Source organism: Zalophus californianus, chromosome 9, assembly GCF_009762305.2.
Source record: "Zalophus californianus isolate mZalCal1 chromosome 9, mZalCal1.pri.v2, whole genome shotgun sequence".
NCBI classification, from domain to species: Eukaryota; Metazoa; Chordata; class Mammalia; order Carnivora; family Otariidae; genus Zalophus; species Zalophus californianus.
In genome coordinates this window covers 96,262,220-96,269,461 of record NC_045603.1, presented here as the reverse complement: position 1 = coordinate 96,269,461, position 7,242 = coordinate 96,262,220, and the positions used below count along the sequence as shown (strand labels likewise).

General features: G+C 38.4%; 1 protein-coding gene across 1 annotated transcript in view; it reads left to right on the top strand.

Annotated features, from left to right (window-relative positions):
* The first annotated feature begins 173 nt into the window (after positions 1–173).
* The window catches only part of KLRG1 (killer cell lectin like receptor G1), a 47,749-nt gene continuing 40,680 nt past the window's right edge, over positions 174–7,242 (top strand). Inside the window, exon 1 of the mRNA XM_027593107.1 lies at positions 174–234. The gene's annotated coding sequence lies outside the window, so the exon portion shown is untranslated. The remainder of the gene's footprint in view (positions 235–7,242) is intronic.

The following is a 7,242-nucleotide window of genomic DNA, read 5'->3' as shown; positions in this document are numbered from 1 at the left end:
TTCCCGGTCTCCTGGCCGATCCCAGACGCTGATTGGCCAGGGTCCTGGCCATGTAGCTCCGCCCCCGTCCTATTAACTCCAATCACTATCGACATTTTCAAGTTGAGTTCCACCTTTTCGGGTCGCCTTTTCAACCAATGGAGTCCCAGAGTCCCGCCTCCGAGCTTCTCCTCTCGAAGAGTCACGCGCGGTCACGCAGGGTCACGCGCAATCACGCGCCAGCCCCGCTCCCCGGTAGGTCCCCCTGAAGGCGGTGCGCGAGGGCGGGCGGCGGAAGCGGAAATGTGGAAAGGGAGCCTTGGGCCAGGCCTCAGTGGGAGCTGTAGTTCTCACCCCAGGTCTCTTCCTCTCCGTACTTCCCCAGCTCGTTTGCCGCCTGCGAGAGGCGCTGTTTCGCCGTCTGCCGGCCCCGAGTCACGTTGTCTCCAGGGTCCGCGGCACCCAGGGGATAGTGGACAGGGATTGGGTCGCGGTAGTCCGAGCTTTCTTAACGACACCTTTGTTATTTCCTTTCTACAGTTTAGTACCTTGGGGTCTGTTGTTACCGATACTGTTTTCGTTACCCTTGTCATCCCGGTCATTTTGGGTAAAACACTGCAACCAGCTCTGTTCACCAGAGGTTTCGTGGCATTTTGCGTGATGAGCACTCTGTAACCAATTCTGTTCACTCCATCCTGTCGGCATTTCTGGTGTCCTGGGGAAAGAGCTATTCACTTTTAGTTTTTCTGCCTTTGCCAAGATCCTTTGCGGTTTCCCTCAGGTCAGTCTTATTCGTTGCTTGCTGAAGTCCTGCGCGTTTCTGGAACTTGGTTCAGTTTTGCTCCTGTGACTTTCTGGATTAACTCTTCTCTAACTGCCCGCTTGTTGCCTCTACCTGGTTTTAGCCCGATTTCATTCTGCTTTGACTCCTACGTTGCTTTTGTGTGTGTCCCCCCTCTCTTCACGGTAGGGACCGTATTTTGATTTGTCCTCTCAACAGAGCTAGTACAATGTTTTGAGTCCAGTAATAACAGAAGCTAATACGTGCATAGTTCTGTGGTGCCGGCACTGTTTTAAGTGCTTTAAATGAGTATTGATTCGGGGCACCTGGGTGGCTTAGTCATGGTGTCTGCCTTTGGCTCAGGTCGTGATCCCAGGGTCCTGAGATCGAGCCCCGCATCGGGCTCCCTGCTCCATGGGAGCCCTGCTTCTCCCTCTCCCACTCCCCCTGCTTGTGTTCCTGCTCTCACCAACTCTGTCAAATAAATAAATAAAATCTTAAAAAAAAACGAGTATTGATTCATTTAATCTTGACACTAACCTTGAATTTTAAAGCTGATGGTGGCTAAGTCACTTACTCTGGGTCCCACAGCTATTAAGTTTCGTTGTCAGTATTCAAGTTCCCTAACTTAGGTGTAAGTTACATAAGCATGTAGTCTTCTGAGTCCAAACTCTCAAGCAATACTTGTTGCTTACTGTATAGGATCCTGCATTTGTTTATTAATTGGTACATTCAGTTCAGCCAAGGTAGTTATCATGCCTGGGTTGAGTTTGAATGTGTTCTCAAGAAAAAAAAAATTAAAAGATGAGTTTCTTTCTAATAATAATAATTTGTAATCAGTTTCTTTCTAATAATAATAATTTGTAATTATCAGGAAATACAGAGAACGCAAAACAAAAATCCAAAAACCCACCAAGAGGTTGTGTATTTCCTTCAGGAATATGTTATCCATTTCCTTTTTTTTTTAAGATTTTATTTATTTATTTGAGAGAGAGAGCACAGAGGGAGAGGGAGAAGCAGGCTCCGAGAGCCCCATGTGCGGCTGGATCCCAAGACCCTGAGATCATGACCCCAGCGAAGGCAGACACCCAACTGACTGAGCCACACAGGTGCCCCTATCCATTATCTTTTAAAAAACATTTCATGTCATCAGATATTTCTCCATTATCACTAACTTTACAAATAAACTTTTTAATGTTTGTATAATATTTAGATGTATGGATTGCTGCTTAAGCAATTCCATTAGAGTCAGGTATTTAAGTTATTTCTATTGAATTACTTTTATCAATTCATTCAACAAATATTTACTGAACAATTACACTGTTGCAGATTTTGGGGGATGCATCAGAGGAAAAAAAGACAAAAATCCCTTTTACAATGAGCTTTCATTCTAGAATTGATGTTCATTTGTTGGTGAATTCAAATTTTAACTTCAGAAATATTGCTTCTTGGTCATTGCCTAGAGTAGCATTGGGCTGGAGGGAAGGTAGGGTGCATGTTGGAAGTGGTGAAAGGTCCAGCAATGCAGTTGAGCAGGATGAATAAATAACTTGTCTTATGTAGTAGGAGTGAGAAGGAGGGAGAGACTTCCCTTTCCATCCACTTACAAATAACCTGGGTTACTTCCCTGCTTTTCAGCCTTTAGTGCCCATTGTGGAAACTATATGTGCCAGGGACAAAACCGAAATTAGCAGGGTTTTTTTGCCTTTCTGCTCTGCATCTCTCTAGCCATATCATTAATAAGGACACCCTCCACATTGTACCCACACCTACACCCCCTTCCACAAATACAGTTGCTCACTTTGTTTAGAAAGCAGTTCTGTGACTTTTGTTCTAAAATCAAATGCTGAGGATCCCTCCTGTTTAGTATAAGCAGAGGAGGGGAAGGTGCTTGAAAGATCTAGTCCCCCCTGCTTTTGTCCATGGGGATATAGTCCAAGACCCCGAGAAACCATGAACAGTACCGAACTCTATATATACTATATATTTTTCTTATACATAACCTATGATAAACCTTAATTTATAAGTGAGGCACAGTGAGAGATTAACAACAATAATAATAAAATAGAACAATTATAACAACATGTGAATATGGTCGCTGTCAAAATATCTTAACTGTGCTGTACTCACCCTTCTTCTTGTGATGGTGTGGGATGATATGCCCACATGATGAAACGAAGTGAGGTGAATGACATAGGTATTGTGACTTAACATTAGGTTGCTATTGACAGATAAGTCAGGAAGAGGATCATCTGCTTCCAGAATGTGGTTGACCTTGAGTAACTGAAATTCCAGAAGGTGAAACTGGGTAGGGCAGACTACTGTATCCTGAACTCTTCCTTCAGTTCATTGCTTTGATAATTTTCCCGGATCTGCTTTCTTCGTTAACTCTGAGCTGGGAGCTTGGTTGGGAATGGCTTTTTAAACCTCTCAGCAGCTTCCTTCTGTATGAGTTTTGTGTTACAGGTTTTGCTCTGGTTTCACTATCAAATCCTACCTGTTTACAATTTCTGATTTGTTCAGGGATCTTTTGAAATTTGTTTGGTAGTTTCTTAATCCTGTTATGCATGTATTCAGTTTGCTATCTTGAACCCGATTTCAGTTTTGAATTTTTATTGATGCTTTCCTTTTAAGATGTTTAACATATTTCAAGGACTAAATATATTTTTTGTTTTTGGTAATTTTCAATTTTAATATAATTTAACATTTTTAGAATAGATGTAAGAATAGTAAAAAGAACTCTTGTATTCACTTTACCTGGATTTGCCAGTGGTTTACGAGTTGCCCCATTTGCTTTATTAGTCTCCCCTCTTCCTGTACGTACACACACACACACACACACACACACACACACACACACACACACGCACGCACTAGTTTATTTTGAACAATTTGAAAGTTGCCCATTACTGTTAAGTATATTTGTATTTCCCAAGAATAAAGACATTCTCTTACCTTACCACAGTATAATCATCACAATTAGAAACTGTAACATTGGTAGAATATTATTACCTAATCCATGGCCCATATTCAGATTTCATTAATCGTCCCAGTAAATATGCTTTATAATTATTTCCCATTCCCCAACCACAGAAGCCAAGCAGGAGTCACACATTGCAGTTGTCATTTTTCTTTATCTTGTTTGTCCTTGAAATTTTGAAAAGTACAGGTCACTTAATTTGTAGAATGTCTCTCATTTTGGGTTTGTCTGATATTTCCTCATGATTATATTTAGGTATTTTGATAGAGAAAAGAGAAGTGATGTACCCTTATATCAGTCAGCATCCAATTAGAAGACAGATACCACACCAGTGATTTTAAGGAAAATTTTAATATAGACTTGTTTTCTAGTAAAAAATAAGTACTAAGAGGGGGTAAACAAGGACTCTAGGTTATACAGAAGTTACGCAGAAATAATAACTACAAAATGCAGCTACCACCTCTGGGCTGAAGAAGAGTTAGCAAGGAGGTATCTTAGAAACTTGAAGGAAGTGCTCACTTCCCCAGCCACAAGGTAGAGATTCAGACCTGTGAAGAGAAGGTGTAGTTCCTGCCACAGGAACAGGCAGCCCACTGATGTAACAGATAAATTGCTGGAGGCTGTGGGTTGATGTTGAACTGCCAGTGGGAGCCTGCCTTTGTCATTTTGACATGTCCCCATCATTTTTTGAGCAAATTCTTTACTATGTTCCATGTTTATCTTGTATTTTAATTACCCTAGAATCAGTCATTTCTCCAAGGGAGCTTGTTCTTTTTAGTGAAAGAGTGGTGTTGAGAAACCAAGGTCTGATGACAAGGGGTGTTTGTTGCTACTTTTGGGTCAGTGCTTTAGTGCCTCTCAGCAGTTAGGAAATCTATATATTTTTTCAAGAGTGAGAAACCAGGATCCCATTATACTCAATATATTTCTACATTTGTTCACACATAAGAAAAGACAGGAAGTAGTTTTATAACTGATAAACCATACCATTGTGTAAAGCAAGCCTACTAATGAGAGTTCAGTATTTGTTTAAAGTTTCATTTTTTTTGTTGGTGAGGTAAAATTTATAAATATTGAAATACGTGGCCCTTCAGTATACAATTCAGTGAATCTTAACAGTGCATCATAACTGTAACCACCCTGTAATCAAGTTTTAGTACATTTTCATCACCCAAGAATATTTCCTCATGTCCCTTTCTAGTCCTGTCTAGTATTTTCATTACAGTGTTGCATAGAAATGATAAAATTAGACATCCTTGCTTTGTTCCTGGGATAAACCACACTTTGTAATGATGAATTGTCTCATGTTTTTCTGATTTTGATTTGCTGATTTTTTTCAAAGATCTTGACGTCTATATTCATTAATGTTGGAGTCTAATTTTTTTTTCTTTTTTTAAAAAAAATTTATTTATTTGTCAGGGAGAGAGAGAGAGAGCACGGGAGAGCACAAGCAGGGGGAGCTGCAGGCAGAGGGAGAAGCAGGCTCCCCGCTGAGCAAGGAGCCCCTACATAGGACTCAATCCCAGGACCCTGGGATCATGACCTGAGCCGAAGGCAGCCCCTTAACCCACTGAGCCACTCAGGCATCCCTAATTTTTTTTTTTCTTGTAGTTCTTTGTCAGTTTTGTATCAGAGTCATGATAGCTGCCTAAAAAACGTTGGAGAGTATATTTTCATTTTCTATTTTCTGAAGGAATTGTGTTATTTATTCCTTGAAGTTTGATAGAATATGCTATTGAAGTCATCTGAGCATGAAGCTTTCTTAATGAGGAGGTTTGTATTAAGAAATTCAGTTTCTTTAGTAGAGCCATTCAAAAATTTGTTTCTTCTTGTGTCAGTGGTAAATTGTATTTTTCTTTTTTGGGGGGGAATTATCTATACATTTCATTTATTTGGACTCTTTATAAATACAAAAAATTAAAAGTCAAATACATTTTCATTTGCTAATATTAATTATCATTATGAGACATTATCCTATATAAAATCTATTGAGTTATCTGTTTATATTCCCTACAGACTTCTTTTTTTAAATTCAATTAACATATAATGTATTACTGGTTTCAGAGGTAGAGGTTAGTGATTCATCAGTCTTAAATAATACCCAGTGTTTGTCAAAGAATTTTTCTATTTTATCTAAATTGTTAAATTTATTGGCATACAGATACAATATTCCCTTATTATCCTTTTTATGTTTTTAAAATCTGTAGTAATGTACTCGCTTCATTCTTGATATTCATAATTTGTCTTCTCTCTTTGTTTCTTGGTAAGTTTTGTTACAAGTTTATCAGTCAATAATCTTATCAAATAACCAAATTTTTATTTTTATTTTGTTAATTTATATTATATATTATATAACATATATAAGCATATATGTTATATAATAATAAAAATTTGTTAATTTTTCTGTTGCGTGTGGTTAGTTTTTTAAATTTTATTGATTTAGAATTTAAAATTTCTGAACTTCTTGCTTTGGTTTTTAATTTGTTCTTTTTGTATCTTAAATTAGAAACAGATTATTTATTTAAAATCTTTCTTCTTTTGTATTCACTTAAAGCTCTAACATTCTCTTTAAGCTACTGGTCTACAAATTTTCATAATTACTTAGTTTTTTAAATAATTTCTAATTTTGTGTATTAATTCTTCTTTGACCCATGGATTATTTAGAATGTGTGTGTGTGTTTTCGGTATACAGAAAGTCATGTTAATTATTCTAACAGAATTATTTTTTTTTTGTTTTTTTCTGCCTCTTTGTAATTATCTTTATTATTACATCAATGAAAAAAATCTCAGGTTAGTCCCGTGGGTTTTTAACACCTCTCACCTCTCTAACGCTTTTTTTTTTTTTTTAAGATTTTATTTATTTGTTTGACACAGAGAGAGAGAGAGAGAGCGCAAGCAGGGGGAGTGGTGGGGAGAGGGAGAGTTGATGCAGGGCTTGATCCCAGGACCTGTGATCATGACCTGAGCTGAAGGCAGATGCTTAATTGACTGAGCCACCCAGGTGCCCCTAACGCTTTTTTTTAAAAAAATATTTTATTTATTTATTTATTTGAGAGAGAGAATGAGAGAGGGAGAGTACATGAGAAGGGGGAGGGTCAGAGGGAGAAGCAGACTCCCTGCTCAGCAGGGAGTCCAATGCGGGACCCGATCCCGGGACTCCAGGATCATGACCCGAGCCGAAGGCAGTCGCTTAACCAACTGAGCCACCCAGGCACCCCGCTTTTTTTTTAATTGAGCTATAATTGACATAGAAGTTTTAGTTTTGAGTGTACATGTAATGATTTGATATATGCATACATTTCAGAATGATTACCACAGTTAAGTTTGGTCAGCATCCATCACTGCAGTTACCAATTTTTTTCTTGTAGTGAGAACTTTTAAGATCTACTCTCTTGGCAGGTTTCAAATATATAATACAGTAGTGTTAACTACAGTCACCATGCTGTCCATGACATCCCTATGACTTATTCATCTTGTAATTGGAAGTTTGTACCTTTTAACT